The sequence below is a fragment of the Marmota flaviventris genome, chromosome 3, assembly GCF_047511675.1.
Source record: "Marmota flaviventris isolate mMarFla1 chromosome 3, mMarFla1.hap1, whole genome shotgun sequence".
NCBI lineage: Eukaryota > Metazoa > Chordata > Mammalia > Rodentia > Sciuridae > Marmota > Marmota flaviventris.
Window position 1 is genome coordinate 121,130,170 of NC_092500.1, and position 13,626 is coordinate 121,143,795.

At 48.1% G+C, this 13,626-nt stretch overlaps 1 protein-coding gene across 5 annotated transcripts in view; it reads left to right on the top strand.

Moving 5' to 3' along the window:
• The first annotated feature begins 1,847 nt into the window (after positions 1 to 1,847).
• The window catches only part of Tead4 (TEA domain transcription factor 4), a 73,760-nt gene continuing 61,981 nt past the window's right edge, over positions 1,848 to 13,626 (top strand). For all 5 annotated transcript variants that reach the window (XM_071610322.1, XM_071610323.1, XM_071610320.1 and 2 more), the window contains exons 1-2: positions 1,848 to 2,298; positions 2,800 to 2,918. The gene's annotated coding sequence lies outside the window, so the exon portion shown is untranslated. The remainder of the gene's footprint in view (positions 2,299 to 2,799; positions 2,919 to 13,626) is intronic.

Here is a 13,626-nt window from a genome sequence, read left to right on the forward strand (position 1 = left end):
TGGCTTTATCCTTCAAGAGATGAAGCAAATGCCACCCTGTAACTTGGATTTCATTGTTCCTTTCCTTGAGTTACCATTGAATTTTGCATAATCATTATCTTCTCACCTAGACTCTGAACTTGTTGAGGGCAGGGACTTATTCCTGCACTTAGTTTGGTGTCAAAGTCAATAGTCACTCAACACAGTATTATTGAATTAAGTAGTCCTTACAGTTTGTACTCCACGTGGGGCTGATATATTGCCTTGTGTTGTGGTCTTTTCAGGTGTATGAGGTGTGACCAAGCCTTGATATGACTCATTATTTAACAAGCATTTATATATCCAAATGACAGCTGCTTCCTCACTCTTCTTTGCCTTGGAAGATTGGAGACAGTCTAGCTGCATTGTCTGGACTTTTGGAACACCTCTTGGATACAACTCTGACATTTAATAGTACATCTTTTCAGTATCTTCCATGGTAGTAATTTTTTTTTTCATTCAACATTTATTATGTACTTTTCAGCTGGGTGTGGTGGTGCAAATCTGTAATAGCATGGCTCAGAAAGCTGAGGCAGGAGGATGGCAGGTTCAAAGCCAGCCTCAGCAACTTGGTGAAGCTGTAAGCAATCTAGAGAAACCCTGTTTTAAAATAAAAAAATAAAAAGGGCTAGTGGCGTGACGTGGCTCAGTGGTTAAGCGCCCTTGGGTTCAATCCCTGGTACCAATATATGTATGTATTATGCACTTTTCTAACCTAGGCACCATGTTGGTGCTGGGTCAAAAATAAGATAAATCAGGCCCAGTGTGGTGGCACATGCCTGTAATTCCGGAGACTCAGGAGGCTGAGGCAGGAGGATGCAAGTTTCAGGCAAGCCTCATCAAGTTAGCAAGTCCCTAAGTAACTTCATGAGACTTTGTCTCAAAATACAAAGGAAAAAGGTTTGGCAATATAGGTCAATGGTAAAGTGCCTCCTTATCCTTCATCTCTTGAAGGATAAGTTCTGTGGAGCTGCATTGACAAAGGTAGGTAGCCTATGATCAATTCAATCCCTAGTTAAAAAAAAAAAAGAAAAACAAGATAAATCAGACATAAATTTACTGTTTGGCAAGGGAGAAGAGATCTGGACAATATCTTCAATACAAGGTTCAACGATATCACTCTAGAGGTTGGATTTGATTTTTGAAAAAAAAAGCCAAGTCCTCTGGTTTCAAGTCTCCCAAAGCCACAAGGTGGCTGACAGAGCTATCTTTAAGTCAATTTGTTCTGAAGATTTCCACACAGGAGTCCATGTGTTTCCTATATCCCTCTTCCCCTAAATTAATTTGGCATGGTTAAGATCCAGACACCCACTAAATGAACACACTTTTCTGTACCTTTAGTCTTCCCAGCTAAATTATAAGCTCTTTGAGGGTAGGGGCTGAGGTCCTGTCCTTCCTGTTTTTACTAGTGGGCACATAGTACATACTGGATAAATCTTTATCGACTTACTACTACTGAGCCCAGAACGAGTCTCTTGCCATACCGCACGGATCTCACACTGACTGCTTTCTCCCACATGCTTTATTCTTCCTAATGACAGCTTTGCGGATCCTGAGGGACACCAGAAGACAACTGAAAGGAGGGGACCAGCGTGGGGGCACCAGTGGCGGATCTGGGAGTCGAGCTGAGAGTTCCTGCTTCCTGGTTCCCTGGAGCAAGAAGTGTCCTTCGTTGGGAGTCGCGGGAAGGGAGCAGCCCTTCCTGCACTCCGGGCGCCCGCCCCTTCCCCGGTCTTTCACCCCGAGCGTGTCAGGACGGAGGCAGGGGCTGGGTCCTCCTGGGAGACACCCCATTCAGGCAGAAAGTAAAGTTTTAGGCTCCGGGGAAAGGGAGTCGGGGCTCCGCCCGGAGGAGAAGAAGCAGAGGGGCGAAGAGAGTTGGAAGCGAACTGGGGCTGAGATCAAAGGAAAAATGCGTGGCGGGGAGCGTTTGGGCTGGACGCAGAGGTCCCGGTCCCAGAACTGGGATCTCGAGGCCCGCGTCCCCGCCTGGGCGCGCTCAGCCTCCCCCACCGCCGCCTGCCAGCGACCCGCCCCAACCCCGCCCCGCAGCCCGGCCCGGCCCCTCACCGGCCGCCCCCTCCCGGGCGTCCCAGTCTCCTCCCCGAGGTGCCGGTGGCAGGGCCGCCACTCCCTCCGGCTCCCTCCCTCGGCTGCGCGCATCTCATACCAGCCTTCATTCCGCACATTCCAGGCGTCCTCCTGGCAAACTTGAAGCCAGGGGGTGGGGAGGGCCGCAGCTCCCGGTTCCGTCGCCCGCCGCCGCCGCATCCCGGTCAGGTGAGTGGCGCCCGCCGCGCCACCCCAGCCCCACGGGGCCCCCTCCCGACCGTGCGCCCTCCGCCCGCCGCGCCGCGTGCTTCCCTCTGGGTGCTCTTTTCTTGCCGCCGTCCGTCTTCCCGCCTTGGACTCCAGAGCTGCTGGCGCGCTCGTCCAGCCGCTTTCTTCCCTTCGTGCTCCGGCGCGCTCCTCCCTGCCCTCTCCCCCGCTTCCTCCCTTCCGTCCGCTCCCCGCGTCCGCAGCAGTCGCCCCGCGTTCCCTTCCTCTCCGGGTTGACTCACTCCGCCAGGAATTGGGATCTTCGTGTCTTCCCGACAGTCCCATTCTGGGAAATCTCCTCCCTCCGCGCGCTCCGCTCCGCACACCGGGGCCGGCAGCTGCAAGCTACGCTCTGGCGGCGCGGGGAGGGTCAGTCCCGCCGACCCACTCTTCCTTCGCCGGCCCGCGGCACTCTGCCGGAGCCCCCGCACTTTGCTGGTTGACCCCCTGTCGTCCTTGCAGTGCGGTTGCCCGCCTCCCGGGACGCAGCCGAGCCGCGGCTGGGAAGAGTCGGCGCTCTGGGCGAACTAGCTGCAATTGGCGGAGCGCGCGCCCACCCCACCTCCCGCATCCCGGGACCGGTAAGGCTGGGAGTCGGGAGTTGATTAGACTTTGCCAGAGGTCGGGCGTCTAACGTAATCCAGGGACCAGATGAGGAAAAGAGCAGGGCACGTGGAGGCTGTGCCGCTGAGGATCGTAGAGGCGATGCGGATTACAGGGTCGGGAAGTTGGCAGTGGAGCCCAGGGACTTTGGGGAAATGGGGTCCGGGTTGTGAAAGGACCAGAGAGAGGCAGAAGCGAGAACATTGGCGACAGAATTGTTTCAGGACCCATAACCCCGTTTCTGCTGGGCTCTTTTCTGTCTTGGAGGAGAGAGTCTTGGAGGGATGTGTACTGGCTGTTTTAAGGGCTCAGGCGATGCGAAAAGTGGGGGACATCTGCAAAAATACCTGCTCCCCAGGGTTTGTGAAGCTGTCACCTTTCAGCCTGAGAACTAGTGGACCAGGGGAATAGAACTACCAAACACTTCCGCTGAAGGCCACCCAGGAGCATGCCTCTGTGCATATGGGAGGAAGAGGATTCCTGACACACTGGGTGTCTCTGCTTAGTGGGTTCAGGTGACGTCTGACTGTGCCAGCCTCCTTAGCTTTGGGTGTATGTGAGGGTGATGTCTGTCTATGACTCACTTTGGCTTCCAGTAGGTGGATTTGTTTGTGTGAACGTGAGTGACAGTGTGTGTGCATATTTCTGCTTCAGGAGGGTGCTGAGTCTGAGTGCCTGAGTAGGTGATGTCTCTTCTCTAAAAAGTTTTCTCCATGAGGATGTTGATTATAGTTCTGACTTCTTCTTCCCTGTACAGTAGGAGCAGGGAACAGTGTCTTTTTTTTTTTTTTTTTTTTTGTATACAAGGAAGAATTGACTGGTTGTTGGAGTGTGTGACCCCCAGGCTCCCAGCTACCCTGGACTGGGCAGAGCTGAGAGAAAGCTGTCTACACCTGCCTCTTCCAGACAGCTGTCTTTCTGCGGGAGAGTGAATTCTGTCCTTGCTTGGAATAGTTTGCAGGACAGACTGGTGGAAAGCTAAAGGAAGTTGAGATCTTTGCATTTAGGTGATGGGGTGGTTTGTTGGGAATGTTTGTGGGGGTGAGCCCCTCAGAAGAAAGAGACCATTTTGGATGTTGAGATGTGTGTAGATAGTGCTTTTATTTGACTCCAAGGACAAACAGGTGTTGATGTTTACCAGCTGTGAACTACTTTTACTGGTTCAATGCTGGAGTTGACCAAGCAATCAAGTGGAAGAATCCCTCATTCTCTTTCTTTCTTTGTGTGTGTGTGTGTGTGTTATTGGGATTGGACACAGGGTCTCTTGCATGCTAGGCAAGTGCTCTACCACTGGGGCTACACACCTACTCCCGAATCTCTCATTCTCTACAACTTGCTAGACCACTTAACACTTCTCTGTGGGAATAAGAATGAGTAGCTCATTGCATGAGTGCTTTAGTGCTAGTCCAGGAGGTAAGGTTTGCTTGTGATTTGCTGGTTTTGTCCATGAGATTGGCAGGAGTGACACAGTATATGGTGGGCAATGACAGGAGGGGATCATCACAGGCAGATCTGGCTTCAGAATTCTTCTTCATTCCTGATGTGAATATCATGTTTAGGGCTTCTTGGAAGAAAGGAGGGAGAAACTGTCAGAGTCAGGCAGGCTCTGGTCTTTGCCCTTCCATCCACCCTGAGGATGGAGCTACTGTGGTGGGAATTACCTCACCCTCCCACCTGCTCAGGCCGGATGTGCAGCTAGTTCATAGGCAGCACCCAGTGTTGAAAGGGCACAGGTTTAGGGTCAGACCCCCACACAAATAACAAATAACAACGGTAAGTTTAAAGCCCCAGGCTTAGTATCCTGATGGATAATATCAAGAAGGGAAGGGTTAATTAATACCCATCCAGAATGTTTGTTGTGAAAACTGAACTTTGAGAAGCACCTACCAGGATAATGCCCAGCACATTCCCAGGGATTCCCCCAGCTGATACTGTCCCCAGTATTTTCTAAGCTTATTATAGCAAGGAACCTCTTTTTTCCTGTAGGGATTAATCATGTTTTTTCCCCTGTGTGGATTTTTTGTATGTGTTTTGTAGTGTTGGGGATTGAACCAAGGGCTTCAGGTTGTATGGGATTTTTTTTTTTTTTTTTTTTTTGGTTATCAGGGGTTGAAACCAGGAATGCTTAACCACTGAGCCATGTCCCCAGCCCTTTTTATTTTTTATTTTGAGACAGACAGGGTCCCGCTAAGTTGCTGAGTCTGGCCTTGAACTTGTGATCCTCCTGCCTCAGCCTTCTGAACTGTTGGGATTATAGGTGTGTACCACTGCATCTGGCTCATTAACTCCCTTATTTTAAACATGGGAAACTGAGGTCCGTAGAGGGACTATAACTTTCTTAAAATCATGCAACCTGTGAACAGCAGAGCTGACAGTAGAACCCATGCCCTTCCCTTTTGCATTCTCCCGCTGGTGTATCCCATATCCCCCATATCCTCATCTCCCCAGCCACTTTTGTCCAGGCCTGGAGGCTGCTCTAGTCTTATGTGGTGGTGCCTACCATTCTGTGGCTCAGATAAGGTTGTTGGAGGCAGATATACTCTCCTCTGGCCCAATAGAGGAAGAAGCCATTTCACAGAAGGATCTACGCAGGTCGAGTCTGGAAGGGGCCTCAGGAGATCCTTCAGATATATCCTTCTTCCTCCTCCAAGATCTATGCATTACTCTGCCAGGAAGAGAAGGGCTTCCTATCTTTTTATTTTCTTCTTTTTGGTGCTGGGTAGAAGACAGGGCCTGGAGTATTGAGCAACCTCAGCCTTCCCTGTCTTTTCAGATCTGGGATGCAAATGTCACAGAACCTTCTTGGTTTCCATTCTGGTCTAGTGCCTGTGACTGTCACAAAGTAATCCCTATTGCTAAAAGTGTGGCTCCTCCTCCCCCTTCCCAGTGGAAGTAAAGGACATTGGTCCCTGGCGTTGGGCCTTACCTTCCTGTAGTTGAGGCCAGTCTAGTGGCAGTTGGAAATTCAGGGCTTATGAGAGTGGCTTTACCTTGCCTGTCTCCCTTTGCCCCTATGACCCTCTCTTGGCAGAAGTTAGGAGACTGCTCCGTTTAAAGCTCTGAAATTGGAGCTGAACAGCTGCTCTCTAGCACCCGGGCCCCAGGGGCCCAGGTGGAGGCGGAGAAGGCTGGGGTGGGGGTAGGGTAGGGTAGGGCAGGGCAGGGCAGGGCAGGGCAGGGCAGGGCCTGGCTTTGTTGCTGGGAGCACCTAGTCAATCTCCTACTGCTGTATTCTGATTCCAGCCTTGCCTTGACCTCTTCTGAAATGACAGTTTTCTCCTAGCTTTGGTTTTTCTGTCTGATTATCAGTGCTATTCTAATCAACTGTGTGATCTGGTTTGGGGACCTTCAGCTGATGGGGACTGGTCCTTTGGGAAATTTTCCATCAGGTCTCCCTCCAGTCTAAGTAAGGACTGTGCTTACAGCCTCTTGTGTTTAATACAGGCCTCTCCTGTAGAGGCGGGAGGATGGGCTGGACTCCAGTGTGGGCCAGCTCCTTGGCTTGGTGTGGTGTGGGCAGGCCAGAGCCCCCATGGGTGGGGACCGGGCTTCCTTTGACCCAAACTTCATGGGAACAATAGACTTCAGAGCAGTCACCAGGGGCAGGAAATGGGAGCTGTGTTAAGGCAGGGGTGACCCTCCTGGGGGATGGGATTGCATATCCGGTTGAGTGTTAGGGGCAGTGCAAAGGGCACTGGGGAGGGGCTGATGACACACAGGGTGGGCCACTGGGGTGGGGCTCTTCTCCTAAGGGGGCTGTTGACTCAGAGTGAAACTTGAGCTCTGAAGGCCCATTATTTGGCTGAGGGCTCAGCTTTGTGTCCTTCTAGCAAAGATCTGCCAGCCTCTGCTCATGCCAAGCTCACCCCTGCCAAAACCATGCCTTCCCCTTCCCTTCGAGCCCCTGAGATGTCTTGGTGAGTTGCCCTGGCCAGGATAAAAGGCAAGGGTTGTTTCTTCCTGGCTGTCCTCCATCCTGGCCGCCCTCCATCTTGGCGTTGAGCCTTGAGTAATAGTTGATGGCGAGGCGATGTTGTTGGGCAGAGCTCTTGGTGGGGAGGCAACAGACCTGGGGTGATTGGATGAGGAGGGATTTCTTCAGCCACAGTCTGTAAGACAGGCAAGGGGAGATTCCTGCCTGAGGCAGGTGGTGGAATGTTCTGGGAGGCAGAAGATTGTTATCTCACCTTCATCTATGTAAGGGTGGGACAGATTTAGTGAGAGATAGCACTTTGCTTTGGGGGAAGTGACAGTCAATCCACCTGAATTGCTCTGAGTTCAGGTTACCAGATTTTTTACATCAATGTTGGGGCTTCTGAGAAGCCCCAGGAGTAACCACTGAACCCCTCATTGCCAGGCCTGGGAGGAAGGTAAGGATGCAGGCAGCAACGCCCCAGAGGGGCAGGATAGGGCTCTGGAAATGGCAGACCGCTGAGCTTCTTATTGCTGTCTTGCCCAATTATTGGTCAGATTCTGTTTTTGTAGTGCTGGGACTTGAACCTGGGACCTTGGACATGCTTGGCAAGTTCACTGAGCTACACCCCTAGCCTTCTATGTAGGTCAGAGTTCTGAACCAAAAAAATCCATGGAGACGTTGAAAATGAAGTCAACATGGATTTACTCTACCAAGTGTTGGGGGAAAAATTCATTTAGGAGGAGAAATATTCAGTAAGGATTTTAGCCTTATGACTTTCTTGGGTATAGGAGAAATCCATGTGGCCTGGTGAGACAGTGGTGAGATGAATGTGGCTGAAAGCACCCTGGGTCCTGACTCCATAGTTCCCATCACTCAGAAGGAGGTTTCCAGTGATAATGAGCCCTGAATCTCTCTTTGGTTTTTTTTATCTGTTCTGTGGATACTGAGGATAATAAGCATTGGATGACAGAACCAGGATTCAAAATCATCTCATTTGACTGGAATTGCTGAGATTAAGCAGAAAGATGAAATTGTTATTATTATTATTTGTCTAACTCTTAAAATTAATACAGACCGGCTGCGGTTGTAGCTCAGTGGTAGAGTGCTTGCCTCCCAAGTGTGAGGCCCTGGGTTCAAACCTCAGCACCACATAAAAATAAATAAATAAATAAATAAAAATAAAGATATTGTGTCCATATACAACTAAGAAAAATATTTTTTTAAAAAAGAGACTAATACAGAGTCATTGTTGAAAACCTGGAAAATAAAGAAATCATGGAGGAGAAGAAAAATTGGTAAATCCATAACTTGGATGGGCTAATGGTGTGATGGGGTTTATGTCAGGAATACCTTTGTCACTGAGCTCTGTGACACTGACCACACTGAGAGTCTGGTTTTAGAAATTGGTAGAGACATCTGTCTTAATAAGAATTGGGGGTAGTTCAGTGACAGAGTCCTTGCCTAGTATGATCAAGGCCCTGGGTTCCATCCCTAGTATTGCTAAGAAAGGAAAGAAAGAAAAAAAAAAGAGAGAGTTGACCTGGCTATGATTACGAGTGTCTTAACAGAGCTGGGTGGGAGGTTAGAACCTGCCCACCATCAGGGTGCTGTCATTTTGCTGCTATTTCTCCCTTCTGGAAGGCAGGCCCTCTTTGTAGCAATAGTGTGTTAGGTTTATCTGATCTGAAGTTACTTCCTTCTGTAAATAACTTCATTGCATGGAACTTTTTTTTTTTTTTTTTTAATCAGGGATTGCACTCAGGGGTGCTGAGCCACATCCCCAGCCCTTTTTATTTTTTATTTTGAGACGGGTTCTCACTAAGTTAACTAGGGCCTCACTGAGTTGCTGGGACTGCCTTGAACTTGCAATCCTTTTGCTTCCACCACCCGAGTTGCTGGGATTGCAGGTGTGTGCTCCTGCACCTGGCACATAGAACTTCTTTACATAGAACTTGTTAGGGACACTTAGGAAGAGGGAAATTGGACTAGATGGCCTCTACTACCTCTTTTTCCTTGACTCTGTGGTCCTGGGCCTCAGTTTTTTTGCATGTTAGCTTGTGAGATTGCACTGGAGGATATTACCACTTCAACATTCTGGGATTCCTGCTGGAGGGAGGTAGAGCTGAACTGCTTTTCAAACTGGCCTTAAAGGTGGGAGAGGGGCAGTGTCAGGGAAGTTACAGGAGGAGAATGGGGAGATGTGGGAGTTATTGCCTGGCTCCCACCATCTTTATGCAGCTGAATGAGCAGGGTGTCAGTTGCAGTCTTGGTCCTGTCCTGAGCCTGGAAATGGGGAAGATGACCCAGCATGGACTAGGAGCAATGGTGTAGACTCCAGTGCAGCAGAGCAGTCCTACAGAAATACAATGCAGATAACGCGTATATTTTAAGTTACCTAGAAGCCATACTTATTTATTTATTTGCAATACCTGGGATTGAACCCTGGGCCTTACACAAGCTAGGCAAGCACTGAGCTACATCCCCAGCACTCTTTATTTTAAGACCAGATCTTCCTAAGTTGCCTGGGTGACCATGAACTTGTGATGCTCCTGCCTCAGCCTCTTAAGTGGCTGGGATTACAGGTGTCCACTACCACACCCAGCTAGGAGTCACATTTAAAAAGTACAAATGTGATAAAATGATTCAAACTTTCATGTTTATAAAATTATCATTTTTAACTTGCAATCAGTAGTAAAAAGGATTAGTGAGATTACTATTTTTTTTTTTTTGGTACCAAGGATTGAATTCGGGTACTTGACTACTGAATCACATCCCCAGCCATATTTTGTATTTTATTTAGAGAGAGGGTCTCATTGAGTTGCTTAGCTTCTCACAGTTGCTGAGACTGGCTTTGAACTTGCGATTCTCCTGTTTCAGCCTCCCAAGCTGCTGGGATTACAGGCGTGCCCCACCTGCCTAGCGAGATTACATTTTTTAATGCAAAGTGTTGGAAACCCAGTATGCATGTTACACTTTATAGTACATTTAGTTTGACTACCCGCATTTCATTGCTTATTAGCCGCATGGCGCTAGTGGGTCCGTTTGGACTGTGTAGTTTACAGCCAGTCTTGTGGATTTGAGTCCCTATCTTGCCACTTGTCAGGTGTAGACTTTGGGTACATTATGTAACTGCATTATGGCTCAGTTTCTCCATCTGCAAAATGAGGATAATGTTAATAGAACCAATTTCATTCAATTGATGTGAAGATTGAGTTAATATTTATAAAATATTTAGTTCTTCGGCTTCTATTAAGCCCTGTATAAGTGTTTGTCAAATAAATGACCATAAATGGTCCTTAAGACAAGCTGAAATTTGTAAGAGGGAGAGGCTAGCGATATGCTTGGAAAGAACCAATTGTGGAGTGGTCCCGTGGAGTCACTGATAGGCCATGCCTATGCTACAGTAGTTCTGCATCATGAAATTGACTTCCAGTCAGATAAGCACAATCAGTTACTGCTGCAAAGAGGGCCTGCCTTCTGGAAGTGAGAAACAACAGCCCCTTGATGATGGGACAGGCTCCAATCCCTTAGCAGGTGTGTCCTGAGCATCTGTCTGCCTGGGGCTTGGAACTGTGCTGGCTGGCGTGCAGGAAGCAAAGCATCCTTAGCCTTGCTGCATCATAAATTGCATGACCTCATGTTGGAATGGGAGGTGGAGTCACTTCCAGCACTTGGGAGTTTAAGCAATAGTCTTGCTGCTTATGCAAGAGCACATGAAGCCATCTCAGTGGCTTACTCTCCTCAGAATACCACCATCCCCAGCACTGTCTGCTCTCCTCTCTCGGCCCAAACTATCTGCTGATCTATAGCAGTCACAGAATACCCACTGTGTGCTGGGCACTGGACAGTGGGGGAACATGGATAGAAGGTACCTATCCCACAGACTGAATAGCTAACGATAATCTGTGGGATGAAAGAAGGGCTAATTAGAGGCACAAGTAAGTGCTGTAGGTGCTGGTAAGGGTGATTCACTCTGATGGAGCTGGGAGGAGTCAGGGAAGGCTTCACAGAGGAGGGGGCGCCTGACCTGGCTTTGTGGATGGGTAGGGATTTGATAGCTCTGAGTGTGTGAGAAAGAGAGGGACCCAGAGAAGGAAAGATCTGAGCAGATATGTAGTAGAAGAAGGGAGATAGGGATGAAGTGGATTTGAGCTGTACCTCAAAGGATGTGGAGGTCTTGTTTTTCATTGTTGTTGGGCAAAGGATTGAATCCCTGGCCTCATGAATGCGAGGCAAGTGCTCTGTCACTGAGGTATTCCCCCAGCCCAGAACTTGTTTTAACTTTTTAAGGATGCATGTAGCACAATGTATCTCTTTTTTTTGAGGAGGGATACCAAAGGTTGGAGGGGGGGGGGGTGCATTAATCAAGAGCCACATCCCCAGCTCTTTTAATTTTGCAACAGGGTCCCACTAAATCATTTAGGGCCTCACTCAGTTGCCTAGGCTGTCTTTGAATTTGCGTTCCTCCTGCCTCAGCCTCCCAGTCTGCTGGGATTACAGGCATGCGCCACTGCTCCTGGTTGCAAGATATACTGTTTATATTGTACAGTTTTATGGTTTTGACAGATGAACAGAGTTATGTATTAACCATCACAGTCAAGCTGCAGACAGTTCCAACTCCCAAAATTTCTTCATTTAATATCAGTTCCCCTCCCTCCCCCATGCCCATCCCCTGGCATCTCTGTCTGTTTTGCCATTCCTGTAATTTTGTCTTTTCCAGAACATCGGGAAAATGGAATCGTCATGTAGTTAGGTAGCTTTCTGGGTCTGGCTTCTGTCATTTGGCATAATGCCTTTGAGAGTCATCCAAGTTGTGTATGTTGATAGAGAAGGAAAGATATCTGAGCAGATAGGAAGTGGAGTGATTTGAGGGCCGTTAGTATTCCATTACTGTGTATGGTATTCCACCGTGTTTATCCAGCACTGGTGGAAGGGTGTTTGGGTTGTTCCCAAAATGTTCATTATGAATAAAGCTGATATCAACATTTTAGTACAGGTCTTTGTGTGAATACAGGGCTTTATTTCACTTTTATCAAAACCTAGGAGTAGAATTTCTGGTTTATGTGGTATATGAATGTTCACTGGTTTTTGTTGTTGATGATGATGTTGTGATACTAGGGAATGAAACCAGTGAGCTACATCTCCAGCCCTTTTTGATTTTTATTTTGACATAAGGTCTAAGTTGCCTAGGCTAGCCTCAATCTCGTCCTTCCAACTTGCTGGGATCACAGGCACGCGCCACTGCACTTAGCTGTTCACTGCTTTAAGAAACTGTCAGAGTTGGGTTTTGTGTACCAGTACTTAGGGGCACTAACCCAATGAGCCACATCCCCAGCCTTTTTTTTTTTTTTGTATTTATTTAGAGACAGGGTCTCACTGAGTTGCTTAGGGACTGGCTAAGTTTGTCTCAGCCTTCCAAGACACTGGGATTACAGGTGTGCACCATCATGCCTGGCCAGGGTATTTATCTATTTTCCAAAGTATAATGCTTTTCATTCCCACCAGCAACATAGAGGTCCATTGCTCCATATTCTTAGCAGGGTTTGGAACTGTCAGGTTGTTGGTTTTTTTCCTTTCCATTCTGATAGTCATGTAATGGAATCTTATTGTGATTTTAATTTGCATTTTTCTGATGACTGATAATATAGAGCATCTTTTCATATGCTCATTTGCATTGGTATAACTTCTTTGGTGAAGTGTCTGTCCAGATCTTTGGCCCATTTTTCTTTTTGCTTATTTTGAATGTTCTTTAATATTCTGGATACAAGCTCTTGCTAGGTATGTTATTTACACATTTTTGGAGAAAATTCATTTACACAGAAATGAATGGGTAGAGGGACTCCAAAGTTGAGCTTAGAGTTTGGTGTCCTGAACCTTGGCTTTTTTTTTTTTTTTTAATATATATTTTTTTTTAGGTGGATACAATACCTTTATTTTATTTTTATGTGGTGCTGAGGATCGAACCCAGTACCTCACCCATGCTAGGTGAGCGCTTTACCACTTGAGCCACAACCCCAATCCTCAGGGTTTTTTTAGGGGCAAAGGTGGGACTAGGATGAGGAGTGGGGTACACCTTGGGTGGTTTATGACAAAGAAGTGGAATAGGGTCTTCCATGAAATTCCTGGCTGAGTATCTGCTACAGATCACACTTAAGAATAAGAGGTCCAGGTCACCATCTTGGTTTGTGGGGCATCCTCTCTGGATGGTGGAAGGTACCTGGTCCATTTCTCATGACCTGTTGGGTCAGGCTGTGTGGTCCCCCTCCCCTAAAGCAGAGGCTGGTGCCCCCACCCTTGTATCATTCTTGAACATGGCTTTGTTTCCAAATTGGATGAACATGCATTCTGGAATGGGAGGTGGGGTGTTTGTCATGCCTGTAGGGGTAAGCCACTGGGTGTGGCTGGTGCAGGAGAGAATCAGTGGGGGTGAGTTTTCTGGGTCAGGATGGATCCTTTGCTTTGGTGGCCTCAGCCAGGATCTGAGGGCTTTGGGTCATAAACAGAATTTCTAGAGTATTTCAGTCCTATCACTGTCCAGCCAGAGTGGCTCTGGGAAAGAACATTTCCATGAAAAATGACCAAGGGGATGGAGGTGATAGCATACGCGACTATAATTCCAGCAGTTTGGGAGGCTGAGGATGGAGGATGGCAAGTTCGAGGCAGGACTCAGCAACTTAGTGAGGCTCTTTCTCAAAATAAAAAATAAAAGGGCTGAGGGCATGACTTAGTGATTAAGTGCCCCTGGGTTCAATCCCTGGTACCTTCATACC